The sequence below is a fragment of the Pelodiscus sinensis genome, chromosome 4, assembly GCF_052426305.1.
Source record: "Pelodiscus sinensis isolate ZL-2025 chromosome 4, ASM5242630v1, whole genome shotgun sequence".
NCBI classification, from domain to species: domain Eukaryota; kingdom Metazoa; phylum Chordata; order Testudines; family Trionychidae; genus Pelodiscus; species Pelodiscus sinensis.
Window position 1 is genome coordinate 132,233,442 of NC_143055.1, and position 19,645 is coordinate 132,253,086.

General features: G+C 48.6%; 1 protein-coding gene across 2 annotated transcripts in view; it reads left to right on the forward strand.

Annotated features, from left to right (window-relative positions):
* Window positions 1–1,112: 1,112 nt before the first annotated feature.
* LOC102461412 (transmembrane protease serine 11F-like) overlaps window positions 1,113–19,645 on the forward strand; it is a 75,096-nt gene continuing 56,563 nt past the window's right edge. Inside the window, exons 1-2 of one of the 2 annotated variants that reach the window (XM_075929272.2) lie at window positions 1,113–1,763; window positions 5,978–6,049. The gene's annotated coding sequence lies outside the window, so the exon portion shown is untranslated. Of the gene's footprint in view, window positions 1,764–4,780; window positions 5,326–5,977; window positions 6,050–19,645 lie in introns of those variants that run through there. The other variant, XM_025187161.3, reaches the window with a different exon arrangement.

Sequence of the window (19,645 nt, forward strand, 5' to 3'; positions counted from 1 at the left end):
CCGCATCGCGTAGCGTCTGCCCGGAAGGGCTCCTGGTGGATCGCGGGGGGGGGGGGAAGGCCTGGCCACGTGACTGCGCAGGGCGCCCTTGGCCGCCGCCATTATGCGCCTTGGCTGGGCTCGTCGGCTCGAGCTGAGCGCTACGCCCCGCCCCTTTCCTGAGGCCACGCCCTCGCTCCCGCCCGCTCCGCGGCTTCCAGCGCTGCCCCAGCCCCCCCGTTCCCTGTCACTGAGCTGGGGGGGGGCTGTGGGGTGTGGGCTCTGGGAGGGGTGGGGTGCAGGGGCTGTGGGGTGTGGGCTCTGGGTGGGGTGCGGGCTCGTGCGGGGGCTGTGGCGTGTGGGCTCTGGGAGGGGGTGGGGTGCGGGGGCTGTGGGGTGTGGGCTCTGGGTGGGGTGCGGGCTCGTGCGGGGGCTGGGAGGGGGGGTGGGGGGGGGGCTGTGGCGTGTGGGCTCTGGGAGGGGTGGGGTGCGGGGGAAGGGGCTGTGGCGTGTGGGCTCTGGGAGGGGTGGGGTGCGTGCTCGGGCAGGGGCTGTGGCGTGTGGGCTCTGGGAGGGGTGGGGTGCGTGCTCGGGCAGGGGCTGTGGCGTGTGGGCTCTGGGAGGGGGTGGGGTGCGGGGGAAGGGGCTGTGGCGTGTGGGCTCTGGGAGGGGGTGGGGTGCGGGGGAAGGGGCTGTGGCGTGTGGGCTCTGGGAGGGGTGGGGTGCGTGCTCGGGCAGGGGCTGTGGCGTGTGGGCTCTGGGAGGGGTGGGGTGGGGGGCAGGGGCTGGGAGGGGGGGGTGGGGTGCGGGGGAAGGGGCTGTGGCGTGTGGGCTCTGGGAGGGGTGGGGTGCGGGGGAAGGGGCTGTGGCGTGTGGGCTCTGGGAGGGGGTGCGGGGGCAGGGGCTGTGGTGTGGGGGGCGGGGGAGGGGCTGTGGGGTGCGGGGGCGGGGGCAGGGGCTGTGGCGTGTGGGCTCTGGGAGGGGGTGGGGTGCGGGGGAAGGGGCTGTGGCGTGTGGGCTCTGGGAGGGGGTGGGGTGCGGGGGAAGGGGCTGTGGCGTGTGGGCTCTGGGAGGGGTGGGGTGCGTGCTCGGGCGGGGGTTGTGGGGTGCGGGCTCTGGGAGGGGGGATTGGTTAACTGCTCTGGTACCCCCTGTGGTTAACCTCTGGAGACTGGAGCAGCTCCTCACCCACCAAGGGCAGGGGGATGCTTCAACCCTGCCATGGATGGGGCACTCTAGCCCAGAGAATGCAGCCTCTGTCGGGGGCCTGGGTGCACCACAGGCAGGGGCTGCTTCAGCCTGTGTATGATAATTCTGTTTTTTACTATAGTTGTAGCCCTATTAGCCTGGTACTGAATTTAAGCTTACAAATCTGTAATTGCCAGGATTGATTTTGGAGCCTTTTTAAAATTACCATGGCAGTAGCTATCGTCAGTCACCTGTCAAAGAAACTGATTTCAATGAAAAGTTACATACCCCAGCTAGGAGCTCTGCAATTTCGTATTTGTATTTTGCCTTCAAAATGGCATCTGGTCCTGCTGACTCGTATTGCTGTTTCACATATCAGTTTCTCCCAAAACATTTTCTACACATACCTCAAGCTGGAATGGTTCCTCAGATGTGTCATCATAAAAGGATTGGCTCAGGTGTGGGAATCCCCCTCTCATCCTCGTCAGCAAAGGTGGATGGAAGGAATTTATTTATCTTCTCCGTTATGGCCTTGTCTTCCTTGAATGTTCCTTTAGCACCTTGATCGTCTAGTGGCCCCACTGATCGCTTGACAGGTGCTCTGCTTTTGATGCACTTTAAAAATGTTTGCTACTAGTTTTGAGCCTTTTGCTATGTTGTTATACAGTTGTCAGACTGTGAAACTTTGGAATACCCACTCCAGTACCGTGTCAGCTTGATCTTCGTCTGACCCCCGTTCTTAGCACTGTTCAGTTTTACAGGTGGACCAATGGTTATTACACGACAGATAAGATGTGAGGATGCTAAGTGCGAGTACATGACTAACTGGATACTCAATACAATTTGCATCGAGTACACAGTTAATCGGGTCCCTGATGGCTGCTTTGACTAAAATGAGCTGGGTAGCATTTAAAAGGCAAAGCTGCAATGCTGCTGTGCCTCTCCCTTCCCTGCCCAGCATCAGCTTCTGTTTCTCCCCCTCCCGCATCTTGCTGCCTCTGGTATAGAGGCCGCAAGGGGCGGGGATGTGAATAGTCCCTAATAAGATGAGCCAGATTTTCAGCCTAGTATTGATTGGGCTTTTGGTTTTGTTCCCAGAATTTGCAGACACAACAATTTGTGGAGGCAAGTTATTTGCTGCTGCAATGAAGGTCTTGTGAACATAGAAACCTGATTTGTGAGTGTAGATGTTTATACATTTAGATCCAAACAGTGCCTGTAATTATTTATGCTTGCAATTCACAGGTACAAAAGCAGAGGACAGTGTTTGACCAACCAGACCAATGTTTACAGATGACATCTAATAAGATTAGCAAACAAACAAACAGGGACCAAAGTTAGGCTCTTAACTCCATTGTTAAGCACATCAGTAAATAGCCTGTCTTTTAAAAGTTGTCAGCTCCCTAAGCTCTGTTTACTTCTTTGGGAGATGCTGGGGGCTCAACTAAGAATGTAAGTGACTAGTCGACTATCTGATAAGCATAAGCTTATCGAATAGTCGAGTAGTGATTTGACTAGTTGCTTCACCCGTGTTGCCTATATTAGAGAGAGGCAGCAAGCTGGGGGAGCTGTATGTGGTTCTGGGGGGAGCTGGCTTAAAAGCCGGCTGTCCCCAGCGCCATCTCTGTGGGGAGGAGGCAGGGTGTCCGCTTGTGCTGGTTCCCACTGTGGCTGCTTCAGCCTTTGAAATGTACAAGAGCCCTATGGGCGTGGGGGTGCAGAGTGGACTCATATACATTTCAAAGGCTGAAGCAGCCTCATGGGAACATGGAGCCAGCGGGAACTGCTTGAGTCCCCACTGGCCCTCTGCTCTCTGTGGTGCCCTCCCCTTGCTGCCTCTGAGCCAGTTCCCCACAGCACCATCTCTGGGGTGCTGGCTGCTCCTCTCTGCTGTGTCTATCCCCCCACAGACAGGGTCTGCTGCCACCAAGAAGCCCCTGTTCACAGCACCCGGGGCTGGCAGTGTGGGTAGCTCCCAGAACCAACATGAGCCAGGACTGCTCAGCCCCAGCTCAAGTAGGCTCCTGGAACAACCCCTATTGACTAATCAGTTAGTCGATATTAGTTGTTTCGACTATATGATTAGTCTGATAACTGGATTTTAACAGCCTTAAGCTCAACATTTTTGGACATCGAGTTGCCTGTTTGGAAGTCTTCATATGGATTTTAAACCAAGCTTCCTATTTTTTGAAAATCTTGACCTGGAGTAGTAACATCTGGGGACGAATAAGTGTGCTAACGTCCATTACTTCTTCTGCCAGGATAGTAATCTTACAAATACTGTGTTGGTCTGAATCCTTAAGGTTATTATAGTCAGAATCCACCCAATCTAATTGCATTGCTTGAATCAACAGCATTCAGCCAGTCCCTAACGACAGTCTTGTCTTTAATTAATTAAATGAATGTGTTATTTTCCTTTCCCTTCCTGAGAAGTAATAATATGTTAATACAGTCTAACGGTGTCAGCCGATGGTCAGGGCAGTGAGTGGTGTGTGTGTGTGTGTGTTATACACTCGAGACTTCAACTGCTGAGACTGGGGTCCCTTCGCAGCGGGCAACCTGGAGAAGGTTGACGGGCGCCCCAAGAAGTTTACAGGGATAGCTTATTACACCTCAGATTTCAGCTGCTAGAATACAGGATCCCTTCTCAGCAGGCAAGGAAGGGAAGACTAGGGAAGACTGAGAGATGCCCCAACGGATCTGTCACCTGGGAGTGACACGATCCAAAACGCCCAAGCTCTTCCTATATCTGTCCCTTATGACCGGCTGAAGTTCTTTTAAATTGTGCTTGGTTCTGTTACAGCAACTGAAGGAGTCAGGTCACAGCTTAAACAGATACTATTTTATTGTTACAGGGTAAACTTAGCTGTTAAATGTTACTACTGTGTTACAGATAACACAGCCACTACAAAGGACAGGACAGAAATTATACTAAGTCACTTACAGGTACCATGAAACCCTTTTGGTTCTCTGAGCTCTTATTAAATGCATGCAAAATAGACACCTAGCAGGTATATATTCTCACTCCTGCGTTCCAGACTTGGCGTGGCCAGCATCTTTCTCTCAATCCCTCGGGAAGAAGTAGGGCGAGGTTGGGCGTCCCACAGACCTCGGGAGACAATGAATACCTGCCAGCAGGTGTAGATGATTGGAGCTCAAATGGGGTGGGCTACTAAACCCCTCTTTATACCCCTTGGGTCACGTAGGCTTCTTCCTGGTCTCAAGTGGCCAATTAGGAAAAATGGCTTTGAATGCCAAGTTTCCCACGAAGGGTGCAAAGCATAATTCAGACCTGGGAAAATGCAGACAATGGGCACCTCTGGTATGTGATGGGCGAAGATTCCTCTCCTGGGACAGTGCAGGCGTGTCAATTACTGGTACTAGCCATCAGAGCGGCAGGAGGCCCCGGGTCATCAGCTAGCCCATTTACTGTCTGGTTTCTGTTTATGGTAGAGTCAGGGACAGGCAGCACACCTGTGTTCCCAGGGCATCAAAGGCTGACTGCCTTTCTCTTGCTCTCTGGGGGGGAAGGGGAAACAAGATGGGGTTCATGTCTGGCTACAAACGGCCAATTATTTTGCTTATTATTTTGTATGTCTGATGACAAGATGTGCCAACACCTATCAATTTAAGGAAGAGGTTGCTGACAGATTTAGTTCTATTGATTTACGCTATCAACTTAGATGGTAGGAAGCCTATTTACTCCAACTAAGGATGTAGCCTGTCATGTTTTTACTCTCCTGCATGACTGGAGCAGCTATCACACCATTGGGCCAGCAGGGGCCCAAGTGTGGAGAAAGGGACAGCTATCTACTATAGAGTTCAGAAAGTTTGTCTGTGTGTCTGCCTGTCTCCCACTTGGGGGACATGCACCCCTGTCCCGGCTGTACTTTCTCATGGAGAGGCGCTTCTCACCTGACCCAAGCTGCTGCGGTGAGAGAGGGCTAGGGTCGTTCTCTGTTCCCGGGGCAGCTGCATCCTGAACCCGCAGCCCCACTGTGGAGCAATGATTGAAATGGAGAAAACCAAAAATTATTCAAGCTATTAAGGACTTGACCAATGCTGGGTAAATCTTCTAGTGATGTACTTTACTGAAAGCAGCATCCATTCTGACTTGTTCCTGAGGAAGATGCAGGAGCTGAATGAGCTCAGTTCAATGTAAGTTGCCTCTAAAGAGCTTGCCTCTGTATAAAAGCTAGTTCCACTTTTCTCCATGTTCCTGTCAGGTATGGTTCAAGTGGCATAACCCCTGAACATTTGTATCAGGATAAAGATGTGATTTATTCCTACCCAGGAAAGGGAGCTACTGTACAGCTGTGTCTAGACTGGCAAGTTTTTCCGCAAAAACTTGCCAGCTGTCTACACTGGCCGCTTGAATTTCCGCAAGAACACTGACTTCCTACTGTCTGAAATCAGTGCTTCTTGCAGAAATACGATGCTGCTCCCGTTTGGGCAAAAGTCCTTTTGCGCAAAAGGGCCAGTGTAGACAGCTCAGATTTGTTTTGCGCAAAAAAGCCCCGATCGCGAAAATGGCAATCAGGGCTTTTTTGCGGAAAAGCGCGTCTAGATTGGCACGGACGCTTTTCCGCAAAAAGTGCTTTTGTGGAAAAGCGTCTGTGCCAATCTAGACGCTCTTTTCTGCAAATGCTTTTAATGGAAAACTTTTCCGTTAAAAGCATTTGTGGAAAATCATGCCAGTCTAGACGTAGCCTACCAGTATAATGCACCTTGATCCTAACTGAGCCATAAGAACAGCCATAAATGGGTCAGACCAAAGGTCTATCTAACTTAGTGTCTTGTCTGCCAACAGGGGCCAGTGCCAGCCAGAGGAAATTAACAGAACAGTGAATCATCAAGTGATCCCTCCCCTACATTCCAGAAGGTAAATTTGGGATTAAGTGCTTGTCTGAATCAGGGCACGGTTATATCTGGTTATTTTCTAGTGCTGTGTCTAGAGACAGATTTATGCAGCACTGGAATTGAGGGCGGAGATGGCCCCCAAAATAAGGGTGGTTTACAAGTGTGAGCTTTGTTTCTTCTGCTGGTGACCGTGAATGTCGGGTTACACCTATATTATTCCCTGGCCCCTCCCCACTGGATTGGTATGAATGTTGCTGATAAAAGGTGCCACACATCTGAAGACATAGATTTCTTAGCTGTCACCTCTCTTGACTGTACATAATTGTCCGACAGCATACAAGCAGACTGTCTAGCACAAATATGGCAGGGGTTAAAAAATAGGACCTGGAAGACCAGTTAGTTGCATGGTACCATGATGGATATTGTCATTAAATAGAAGACGACAAATATTACCTAACACTATTCAAGAAGTGAACTCATTGGCAATGAAGACTTGTATCCAGAACTGGAAACCACTTTGCCCCCCTACAAATGATGGAAATATGTATAAAGGAGCTGGCAATCACAGATAGATTTAGCGTCTCAAAGTTGTAAGCCCAGTTCAGAGCAAGACTGTCTCATGGAAATAATGAATGTAATTTTGGGAAATTAAATTTAGGTGACATATGGTGGAAATGTGAAATTTAAAATTTTTAGAGAGCGGGATTTCTGAGGGGAAAAAAAACCAAGGCAAATGGCTCAGCACCAGCAGTTGCCAGTGAGACTAATGAGGGCTGAGTCCTCCTAAAAATCTGTGTGGAAGATTTGTTGGATATTAGATCTGAAATCTGTCACTAGTACCAATCTGAACATTGTAATTTCGGCCAGTGTACGTTTTTGACAGGAAAATTCCTCATCCGGGGAAATAAAGCAGCACTAATCTGGCAAATTTATTTGTAAAAAATTGGCAGCCACCCAGATGTTGACAGAGTTGGAAGCAGTCCCAGTTGAGATGGATTAGTGGGCTGACCTCAGGCTAATGGTCAAACTTGTAGGATAAACACAATTCCTTATGTATTTCTGCCGTGCATGTACAGAGGGCGCATGCATATATGCATTTGTATATATCCCCACAAGTCTTCATGCTGCAACAAACATTTGAATCACAGCAGCCTGACACAATATGCCATGCATCTCTTTATCAGAGTGACATGCATACATATCTAATAATTTGTGTGACACCCTGCTCTCTGTGTTCACCCATTTGTAAGATTATGATAAATTTTGTACAAAGTACAACTTGTGAGATATCATTTGAAAAAGCAATAATCTGCTGAATATCATGATTCTGTTGAAATATGTAGAGCAACCCTACATGTGTAAGCAATAAGATTCTACTGGATAATTGTTAGTGAAATGGGTTATAATTCTGGGTAACAGCCAAAACTGTTTTTTTCTGAGACAAAGACACACTGGCACTCCAGCCAGGTATTACAGGCCCATTACCTGTGTAAGTGGCCATTTTCCAGCCGGTGGAAAGGAGTAAATAAGAAACTTAATCTTGTCATAGGTTGGATTGTGAAACCTCATGTCCACAAAAGATCACTTGTTGTCTGCACCTGAGCTGGGGGTAATCCTTAAAGGAGGGAGAGTTGTATAAGAATGGAAAACAAAGGCCTCCAACCCACCTCTGCTCCTCTCTTTCTGTTCATGACATCAACAAATACTAGGACATTGAAGCAAAGGGGAAGGGTCTCAGCCTGAAAGGAAATCCAGCCTGTGAACTGTTAGGGTACGTTTACACTATGACGCTATTTCGGAATACTAGAAGTATCCCAAAATAACTATTCCACATCTATTGAAGCAGCCTGTTACTTCGAAATAGATTTTGAAATAACGGGCGGCTTATTCCAATGTCCCGGTAACCCTCATTCCACGAGGATTAAGAGGCATTTTGGAATAGAGAGTTATTTTAAAATTTGGTGCTGTGTAGACAGCACCAAATTACGAAATAAGCCATTTTGAAATAGCATCAAAATAAGCTATGCAATTTGTATAGCTTATTTCGAGCTAAGGGTGCTGTGTAGATGCACCCTTACAGAGTAGGGTGAGAGAAAGAGAGAGATTTTGTTTTTAAAAGTTCACTTAGCTTGTTAAATTATGTGTTGGTTTATGTTTCTTTTTTTATTTTCTTTGTGACCAGTTCTGACGTTTATGCCTTATAACTTGTAATCCCTTAAACCCTATCTTTCTGTCGTTAATAAACTTATTGTAGTACTGTATCTAAACCAATGTGTGTTTACACTGAAGTTATGGGGAACCCTAACTTCAGATAACCAGGTTGGTGCATAATCATTTTCCTTTGATGCAGTGATGTACTTTCTATGATCTGGTACTGAGCAGGACAGGACGCTCATATCTGGGGAAGAAAGGTGGAACTAAGAATTTGCAGGCATCGCCTGTGTGTAATTCCCGAGAGGCTAGTTAGCAGCATTCAAACCTGAGTAGCTGGGAGCAAGTTACATGCTGGAGGCTGTGTGCAAGAAGAGCCCGGACTGGTGGCTACTTGCCAGCAAAGCCATGTACAAGGTGCCCCAGACTAGAGAATGTAGGAGATACAGCTCTTTAACAGTCCCGATTGCACCTTGGGGAATGTCGTATTCAGTCACTGCATGTATGCTAACCCTCTGGTTCCATACACACAAAGAAGGCATAGCCGAGGACAGGCTGCTGATGTGTATGTTACATGTCACAGAATCTCTCATTGTTGATGCTATTTCTCAGTGTATGGTTCCTTTGCATATGTGGCCAGAGCCTCGGATGATGTAAATCCATGTAAGTCAATGGAGCTATGCTGATTTACAGAAAGGTCCGTCTAGCCCAATATGTGGTCTTTTAGCAGCAGCCAATGCCAGGTGCTTCTGAGGGAATGAACAGACTGGGGCAGTCATTGAGTGTTCCATTCCCTTGTCATCCATCATTGATGAACCTATCCTCTATGAACTTATCTAATTCTTTTGTGAACCCTGTTATACTTTCAGCCTTCACAACTTCCCCTGGCAATGAGTTCTACAGATCGACTGTGTGTTGTGTGGGAAAAAAAATACTTTAGTTTGTTTTAAACCTGCTGGCTTTTAATTTCATTGGGGATCCCTGGTTCTTGTGTTATGTGAAAAGGTAAAAATCACTTCCTTATTCACTTTCTCCACACCATTCAGGGTTGTACAGGCTTCTTTCATACACCCGCCCCGCATAGTTATCTCTTTTCCAAGCTGAAACCCCCCCAGACTTTTTAACCACTCCTCATATGGAAGCTGTTTCATGCTCTTAATTATTTGTGTTGCCTTTCTTTGAACCTTTTCCACTTCTAATAGATCTTTTTTTGAGATACATCCAGATAATCCCAGCAGCTGTCCTGCATCCGTACACTGTGGAGGAAGGTGAAAATCCTGTTTTGGTCCTTATCACTCTGCCCTGGGGAAAAATCCTCAAATCCCACACATGGCAATCAGTTAGATATGGGGTGTGTGAGCAAGAACCAGCCAGTCCAGCACCCGAGTCAACATGCTTGGGGCCGCCTTAAATATCTGGTCCTCCCAATATGCCATCTCCAGTCATGGCTATCCCTAATGCTTAAAAGCCAGGAGATTAAAAACCCTTCCAGAATATACTGGAAAGGGTGTGTGTGAATTCCTTCCTGACCCCTGATAGTGTCTGGGTGAAACTTTAAAGCATGAGCGTATGAACATAAGACATCAATCCAGAAGTGAGCCTAGGTCTGTTGAGACAATGACAAGCAACTCTGTCCTACAATCACCCTTTTAAAATTTGTCCAGCTCTCCATTTAAAAAACTAATTAAGTTGTTTGGCCCTGCAGCTCCTATTGGGAGGCTGTTACAGAGCCTCACACCTCTGATAGTTAGAAAATTTAATTGCAGCCTGAATTTGTTCTGGCTGCTTTATATCCTTTTGTTCTTGTGCTGTCATCGTCCTGTGGCTTAAATAACTCTATGGGGTCCGACCCATTGACTTCAGTGGACTGTGATTTACACAAGTCTGGGATCTGGCTCCCTAATATTCAACAAAGGGGCGATGATTTACTGTGCCCGTTCATCTCTGGTGATGGTGTGTATAAATATCAATCAATCAATCAATCAATCAGTAGAAAGTCATTTCCATCTGTCTCAGGAAAGGAGCAGTGAAGATGGGTCCTCCAAGCCTGTCTAGAAAGGCTGCAGGGAAGGAACCAATCAGAACCCAGCAAGCCTCAGATAAAAGGAGCTGCAGGGCCTCCCCCTCCTTAGTTACTGCTAGCTAGGGGGCAGAAAGGTGAGGAAGGGTGGGAAGCTAGTGTGAAATCCCTAGGAAAAGAGGCTGGAAGAGACTGCTCAAGCTGGGGGAAAAACCCAGAGACCCTTGAGTTAAAAGGGAAGTGGCTATGTGGGAATGGGGCCCACAGCTAGTACAGGAAGCAGCATGTGGCAGGAACTAGAAGAGTGTGGGTCAGAGCCATCTTCTCCCCTCCCTCCCCCCCCACTGGCAGGGTTCCCTGAGTAGGAGCTAAAGCTTGTTTAAAGACCCAAGCAGACCGTAACAGCCTCTCAAGGGGAAGCCCTGGGAGCACTGTGCTAGGGGAGGGGTGGGGGTGGGGATTGAAAGCTAGCCCAGGAGGGTCACAAGGACAGGCCCTGTTAGATCTTCTACTTCAAAAGGGGTTTGTCTGTCCATGTGTTTGACTGTGTGACCCAGTGAGGGACTGATCCCCCCGGAGAACTGCCGGGTGAGGACATCAGCTAACGGGGCCCCAGGATCAGAGAGCACAGCTGTGCACCCAGCCCAGAGGTGAGTGCCTCCTGCCACAGGGCCTAAATATGAGTTTATGAGCCGAACGTCAGGTTGCTAGGTTTTTCTATGGACACTCTTAGCCTACCCTAGTTATCCCATCCCATGGGACAGCGCATGCTTTCATTATCCCCAGAAATGTCCATGGGATGTGTGTTCTGGGGGAGTCCCACCCCGCTCTGCTGCTGGGAACATTCTCCAGCTCCACCTGGGATGTCACTTGCTGCAAGTGGGGATTAACCCCCCTCCAACTGTTATGGGGGGAGGATGTGCCTGGTGGGAGAGGCCTGTGGGGAGTCCCTGGCAAGGAGGAGGCAGTGGGGCTATGTCCAGGCTGGGGATAGCAGGACAGAACTGAGGGAAGAGGGAGTGGTGCTTTTGTGTTCACATTTGGGGCAGGTAAGATGAGGAGGAGGGGGCGGGTTGGTTGTTGGGGAAGGAAATGCAAGATGTAACAAATAGAAGAGGAGTATAGAGGGTGATAGGTTCTAGAAGAGGTAAGAATGAGGCAGCTACTTCTCTTTAGTTTCTCAGGGCACGTCTTCACGAAAGAGTTATTTCGAAATAACAAGGCGAGCGAGCGTCCACACAGGAAGCCTATGATATCAAAATTATTTTGCAATAATCAGTTTATTCTTTTGAAATAACCCTTCATTCTATGAGGAATAACGCTTATTTCAGAATTGCTATTTTGAAATAGGGTCAGTGTGAATGCTCAGCTGCCGTTCTTTTGAAATAACGACTCCCCAGAGTCATTTAAAGTAATTACTCCCCAGTGTTTCCTGGAGCTCTACGTCGAGGTAGCACATCCACATTAAGGGAGCCTGCCTCAGACTCATTTCGAGGCTTCCTTGTAGTGTGGATGTGCTATTTTGAAATAGTTATTTTGGGAGTTATTTTGAAGTAAGTGATTTCAAAATAACCTGGTAGTACGTGGACAGCTTCTGCGTTGTTTACTGGGAATACCTACTCACCACACTGGAACATTTTGCTCTGTAAGACCAATTAAAGAAACCACTGCAGCTCCCTTTTGGGTTTGGTGTTCTAGCCCCAGCTCCCCACGCCACTGAACACTCAGCACTTAGATACACTTTATTTCATGTAAATCTAGGTTTATAAAAGCATAGAGATTTGAGCATAGCAAACAGAAGTAGTGGAACCAAATGGCTACACATGAAACCAATCCTAACGCATGCTCTAGCAGCTAGACTTAATTAACAAGAGACTCCTCTGTCTTTTACAGTGTTGCTCACCCAAAATCGTTGGCTGTGTTTTACTGTCAGGAAGGCTGTGATCACCCTTTTGGGAGACGACTACTGTCAGCTTGTTCCTGGGGAAGGTTTCCATGTGTTTTTTACACATTAGATATACCCGTTAGATATACCAGTCCCACGTTGTGCCTTTCCTCATGCAGCAGGCAGTGTCCTCTTTGTACATCTTGGAGATTTGTTCTTGGAGATTTTGAAATCTTTCACCGTGCAACTGGCTTAATGTGCGAATATGCCTATGCTGTCAGGCTTACAATACATAGTATGCAAATGGCTAGACAGGTGACTATCACCTGCTGCCCGAAAGGAACATCTCTGAGTTATATCACTTCCTGGCAACCTGCCTCAACACCGAGATTTTAGGAACATAATTCTCAGCATAGATGCCTAGCTCCTTAAATTATCCACATGTCACAATGATGACAATGACCCGTGGGCTCCTGGCTTTCCGTAGGGACCCTGCATGCCCCTTTGGGAAGTCATATACATACATCTGACCCAAGGGATCCCTATAAAACCTGGAGACAGGTCTCCAAGATGCTGGAAGAAGGCAGGTGGTGTTGGAATTGGCACATCACTAGCTTCTGTCACCTGGCTGGGGCATGGCACATTAGGTGGCAGTCTGAGCTTCTTGTAGCTGGTGAGTAGGGTGCCCAGCAGTGCCCAGTTTTCCTTCCCTTGCTAGGAGGGTTCTGGATCACATATGGGGCTCTGGAGTCTCGGTGCTTCCAGGACTGTTAAGCTGGAAAGGGATATTGATTATGTGGGTCCCAGTGCTTGGCAGCTCGTGTGGGACCCAGTGCTAGCCAATAGGGAAGCTTGGACCTGTGTGAGTTTCTCTGGTGAGTTGGGGGGTGGGGGGAATTCTTCATAAACAAACTGCTGTCCTAGGGTGAGCTGGCCCTCTCAGGCAGCGAGGGCCTAGCCTCGCACGTGCTGAGCAAATCCCGCTGCCCCAGCTGGATGGAATGAATGCAGAGCTTGTTTTGGGGCGGCCAACTTTCTCATCATGCACATTTGTGCACCCTAGTCCCACCCCTTCCCTGAGGCCTGCCCTCTGCTTGTGACACTGTCTCTCCTCGGGGGCTTGCTCTCCTCAGCAGGGGGTTGGAGAGTGTGTGTGTGTGTGGGGGGGGCTCTAACTGGAGATACAGGCTGTAGGGTGGGGCCTGAAAGGAGGTGTTCATGATGCAGGAGAGGGCAGGGGAGGCTGCCACAGAGTAGCCTCTGTTGTGGTGGGCCCAAGGGACTATCGAAGAGTCGTGTCACCACTCAAATTTGATGTGATGTTTCAGTTACCCGATATCGAACAGCCCTGCTGTGGGAGGAGACTGAGCTGGGGCTCAGGGTTGGGGCCTGGGCTTACCTCAGTCGCTCCCAGGCAGCGAGGCTAAGCAGGCTTTGTGCTGTGTCCTGGGCTCAGCCAGCAGGTCTGGCACCTGGGCGGGGTATGTGGGGTGGAGTAAGGAGGCACCACGTGCTTCTCTCGCCCACAGGCACTGCTCCCCTTCCCCCCGGCTCCCATTGGCCACAATGCGGAGCCGGTGCTCGGGGCAGCACGGAGGGCCTCGGAGCTGGCCCTGCTCTCCGCTTCTAGGGTGCAGCAGGGAGCCGGGACACATGGGGACTAGCCTCGCTGCACCACTGACTGGACTCGTAACAGCCCCGTTGGCAGTGCTGACTGGAGTCGCCGGGACCCGGGCACCTGGTCACCTCAGGCTCATGTGATGGGAGCATGCGACGAGAAGCCAGGCTGCTGAGGAACACAGGGGCATGTGGAGGCTTTTCCGAGGGAGTGCCCCATGTAGCTTCCCAGCGTTCCCAGCCAGGAGGGCTTATTGTGGGCAGGAGTCTGGGGGGGGAGATGGTTTTTTGCCAGGACGGCTGCAGTGACGTGAGGGAGGCCATGAGGGAAGGACAGCCCTGCTAAAAGACGGGCAAGAGTTTGAGCTAAGGGGGTTTTATGGATGCTGAAGCCTGTAATACGCTAAAGGACTAATTAAGCCGGGGGAGGTGGGCTGGAAGGGGCTGAGTAGGGATTTTGTGGTAACAAGCTACTTATACAAAGGGGGCAGTATTGAGAAGATGTCTGCCGAGGAAGTCTCCTTCCATAGGGCTACGTCTACACTGCAGTTCTTTTTCAGGAAAAGGTACGCAAATTGCCAACCTTTTTCTGATTCTTATTTCAGAAGAGGCTTTTCTGACACTTCGTCCGTCCACATGAGGCCAAATGTGGGGAAAAACCTCCTCTTTCGAAAGAGTCCTTATTCCTCATAAATAAAATGAGGAATACAGGGCTTCCAAAAGAACGTGCCTGCTTTTTCAGAAACTCATCTGAAAAAGCGGCGAGGAGTCTTGTGGCACCTTATAGACTAACTGAAGTGCTGGAGCATAAGCTTTCGTGGGCAAAGCTTTCGTGCATGCATCTGACGAAGTGGGTCTTTGCCCACGAAAGCTTATGCTCCAACACTTCAGTTAGTCTGTGAGGTGCCACAGGACTCCTCGCCGCTTTTGCAGATCCAGACTAACACGGCTACCCCTCTGATACTTGTCATCTGAAAAAGCGGACATGTTCCCTGAATGTGGCAGAGTTTTTCTCTGGTATCCTGGGAAAAGCTCTGCAGTGTAGACATAGCCTAGGAGAGACGGGGAAACTGAGACAACAGCAGCAAACCATGGAATCCCTGTGCCCGTCAGCAGTGGAAAAGCTGCGTCCCTCATGTTTGTCCTCCTTTGGCTGGGCTCTGCCTGCTTGGAGAATGTTCTGGAAGCTGGTGGTATCATGAGTTTCAGGGTCAAGCCTTTATGATTTTCCTCCTGATGCTGGTCTGGAAGCTGCAACCTGCCTCAGCTTTGAACTAGGTGCTGCAGTTCATGCATGAGCCTCTTAGAGCTCCAACGCCAGGCTGCCTCATAGGTGTGAGTGACCTGTGAAAGTATGCTCTGTGGCAGGCGCTGCTCAGTCTGCCCAAAGAGCATTCTCTGAGAGAAAAGGCCCAAGATGGGTAGGGGCCAGGCAGGCTGAAATGCAGCTGTATCACTGCATTTCATGCCGTTCCAAAGAAACAATACCGGTATGAGAGTAAAATGAAACAGGCCAGGCGCATCCACGTGTAATTTCATTTGAGGTACTACATGGATGGGTTTGGCTCTTCAGCCATTTGTTTTTTGTATGGCCTCCACTGCATTCAGCGCTCTTGGGGAGCGTCCCAAGCCAGGAAGTACTAGATGTCGGAGCACAAATCCACGGCAACAGTCTTACCCCTGCACTCCACCCCCGGGCCTGTCTGGTGTGCTAGCCTACCTCGGAGTGCCCAAAGCCAGTCGCTTGATGAACGTCTTCCTAAAATTTAATATACCGCCCCATGGAACAAATGTCTTCGTGGTTTCATTTCATGCCCTACAGGAGGCTTACTGAGAACATCTCCACGCTAATCACACTATCAGGTCAAGTTATCCCCCGATGGCAGTGGACTGATGCCAGCCAGGAACTGGTCTGCTGTTCTTAGCCAATGATGCAAGTAGCTAACTTTCTTTCTGGTATGTTACAACGCTACTTTTCCACAGTGAGGTGCTAATTCTGAGCCATATAAAAAATCCACTTCAAACCGAAGTTAATTTCATCCAACGCCCTCGGCCTTTTTCAGGGCACGCTTCATTTTCAATGGGCTGGCTGCCGTTACCTAGTTAAAGCTAGCAGGTAGGTGAGCAAATTCTCCTCAGCATTTTACTAGTGAGGAGACAAGATAGAAATGTCTTCTATAGCCGGAGCTCTGTCGACAGCTCTATTTAAAGTAGTCTCTTCTGCAGACTAAACAAACCCAAATCCCTCAGCCTTTCCTCATTGGTCAAGCGTTCCAGCCCCCTAATCATTTTGGTTGTGCTCTGCTGGACCCTCTGCAATGCATCCACATCCTTTCTGTAGTGTGGGGCCCAGAACTGGACACAGTACTCGACATGTGGCTTCACCAGAGCCGAATAAAGGGGAATAATGACATCTCTGGATCTGCTGGCAATGCTCCTCCTAATGCACCCCATTATGCCATTAGCCTTCTTGGCTACAAGGGCACACTGTTGACTCATATCCAGCTTCTCATCCACTGTAATCCCAGGTCCTTTTCTGCAGAACTGATACTTAGCTGGTTGGTCCCCAGCCTGGAACAATGCTTGGGATTCTTCCGTCCCAAGTGCAGGACTCTACCCGTGTCCTTGTTGAACCTCATCAAGATGCTGACTTATCAGAACCAAAACCTTCCACAGGAGTGTGCCTCTGACCAACTTGCCTGGCTTTGTTCCAGGACATCCTAATGGGATTCCTGGTCAGAAAATGAGCTTTGGCCAGGTCCAGTTCCAACGCTGCCATGTCCTTGTGCAGACAGCAGCAAGGAGTGGTGGCAGCAGAGGGTTTTAGCTGGAGGCTCTGGCTTCCCTGGCACAACTTGTCTTGGTAACCAGCCAGAGTTGTAATCTAACCGCTTTCTCTCCGGGCTCCTCCTAGAGGCCTTTGCATTTCCTGGCAGGAAACAGAGACGCCAGCTCTCTTCCCTGACCCAGCTTTTCTGCAGAGTGTGTGCACACAAGTGATGGCTGGCTTGTGGCAGGACGACGGGCCATTGGTTAGGATGCCAGCCTGTGACCTCAGGAACCCCGCGCAGCTGCCTAATTGTGCGATATTGGGCAAATCGCAAGGGTGTGGTGAGGTAGTGGTGACATCATAATTTAGATAAGCATCTACAATAGAGGGTAGGAACCAGCTGCAAAATGGGGAGATAGGAAGGAGAATTTGTGTGGAAAAGTTGCAGGAGACGGTTTCAAAATAGAAACCGTCATATCTCAATGACTTTTTTTCCCCAAAACCAAACTGATTTTTCTGCCACTGAATGCAACAAAGCGAGCAATGTCCCAAGTTTTGGGGTGTCCCCCCACTTTGTTGCCCTGACTCTTCCTAATGTACCTAATGCTGCAAAGTTAATTTCATTTTCCTTTGTCTTGTCCAGAGCTGAAGAGCTTTATAACGATTAGGGAAGCAAGGGAAGGGGGAAGGGAAGAAAAATCGATTCCTCGTAGTGCCAAAGGGTAGAGAGGCAACCAACACGCAAACCACAAATTTTATTTCATTGGAAAAACTGGAATATTTTTTTTTTTTAATGTGACACATGTAACATGGCTCTTTCGCAAAAATCTTTCAGAATCTTGACCAGGTCTCCCACGGAGGGAGAGATTTGGGAGCAGAAATGGGACGCTGACTTGGGAGGGAATTTGGAGGGGTTTCAGCCAATCCATGCACGTTGAGGTGAATGTAGACAGATTTGATTGAGGCTATTTAAAAGCCTGTTCTAGGCAGGTCTGTGTATGCTTTTGCAGTAATAACTCAAACAGACATGTTCAGTCAGCACCCAGCTTGGCTTCCAAGTGTAGTGAGACCAGTAGAGCTGGTTGGGAAACTTGTGGCAATGTCTTTCATTGTCAAAATCGCTTGGAAGGAGGTTTGTTTTGGCAAACTTGAATAGGAAGATTTCTCAAGTCCAGGCCTGAGTGTTCAGAGGGGAAAGAGACAAATTGGCCTATCTAATCCAGACCAGCCAGGAGTGGCCCGTACATATAGGCAAACTAGGCAGTTGCCTAGGGCACCAAATTAAATGGGGCGCCAAATGGTGGCACAATATCATTGAGGGGTTTGGAGGTGGGGATGCCAATGGCATGGTGCGCCTACGGCACCAGTTGCTGTCAGCTAGTCTAGGGCCGCCCCTGGACCAGCCAATAATGCAATGGTTGGGGCATTCATGTGGGATATGGAAGAGTGAAGCTTAAATCCCTAGAGATCAGCAGTATTTAAAGAGGAAACTTTCAAAAGCATCCAAGTGCTTTGGAGGACAGGGCCATAATTCAAACTGGAGAAATGGTCTGAGGTAAACAGGATGAAGTTCAATAAGGACAAATGCAAAGCGCTCCACTTAAGAAGGAACAATCAGTTTCACGCATACAGAATGGGAAGTGACTGTCTAGGAAGGAGTCCTGCAAAAAGAGATCTAGGGGTCATAGTGGATGACAAATTAAACATGAGTCAATGGTGTGACACGGTTGCAAAAAAAGCAAACATGATTCTGGGAGGCGTTCACAGGAGTGTTGTGAGCAAGACATGGAAAGTCATTCTTCCGCTCTACTCTGCATTGATTAGGCTTCAACTGAAGTATTGTGCCCGGTTCTGGGCACTATATTTCAGGAAGGATGTGGAGAAATTGTGGAGGGTCCAGAGAAGAGCAACAAAAATGATTAAAGGTCTAGAAAATGAGCTACGAGGAAAGACTGAAAGAACTGGGCTTGGTTAGTTTAGAAAAATGACAACTTGAGAGGGGACATGATAGCAGTTTTCAAGTATCTAAAAGGGTGTTACAAGGAGGAGGGAGAAAAATTGTTCTCCTTGGATTCTGAGGATAGGACAAGAAGCAATGGACTTAAATTGCAGCAAGTGAGGATGAGGTTGGACATCAGGAAAAACTTGCGAACTCTCAGGGTGGTTAAATAGTGGAATAATTTGCCAGGGGGGTTGTGGAATCTCCATCACTGGGGATATTTAAGAGCAGATTGGACAGACACCTGTCAGGGATGGTCTAGATGGTGCTTGGTCCTGCCGTGAGGGCAGGGGACTGGACTTGATGACCTCTCCAGGTCCTTTCCAGTTCTAGTGTTCTATGGTTCTAAAAGGATAGCTGACAAATGGACTCTACTTGTGGTTTGTTATGAATATTCAAGACAATAACCAAAAGCTCGAACAAACTTGTGGTCTAAAGACAAAGCACTACGGTACAGGAAAGAAAGTTAATAGTCACCAGTCATTCTCAGAAGCAAATTCTCAGACTGTTCTCTTTATATGGGTGTGCTTAAGAGCATAAGAACGGCCATACTGGGTCATACCGACGGTCCATCTAGCCCACTATCCTGTCTTCTGACAGTGGCCAATACCAGATGTTACAGAGGGAATGAACAGAATAGGGAACCATCAAACAATGTCGCCTCTATAACTCATTCCCATCCTCTGACAAAAAGAGGTTGGGGTACCATTCCCACCCATCCTGGCTAGCAGGCACCGATGGACCTAACTTCCATGAATCTATCTACTCTTTCTTAAAAAAAAAAAAAAAAGAGTCCTGGTGTTCACCACATCCTCTGGCACAACTAACAATGTGATCTAAGTAACTTGTAGATCACAAATCCTGTTCTTGTCTTAATCGTCACTGTCATCTGACTAGGAGATGTCACTGTTTCAGTGGGACTTGAGGACAATAATTTGATACATCTCTCTTCCAGACTTGTAATGCCACACAGTAGCTCCTTTGTTCTGGTCGTCTGAATGGCTGTTGCTAATGGCCTTTTCTGAGAGAGGACCGATTGACTAGACAGCATGAGCTGTCTTCAAAGCCCACATGGTTCAGTTGCCTGTCAGTGCCCAGCCTGCTTCAACTATAAACAAAGCCTCGGTCCAGACCGCTGCGTTTCAGCTCTGCGTAATCGTTCACCGGGAAGGTCTA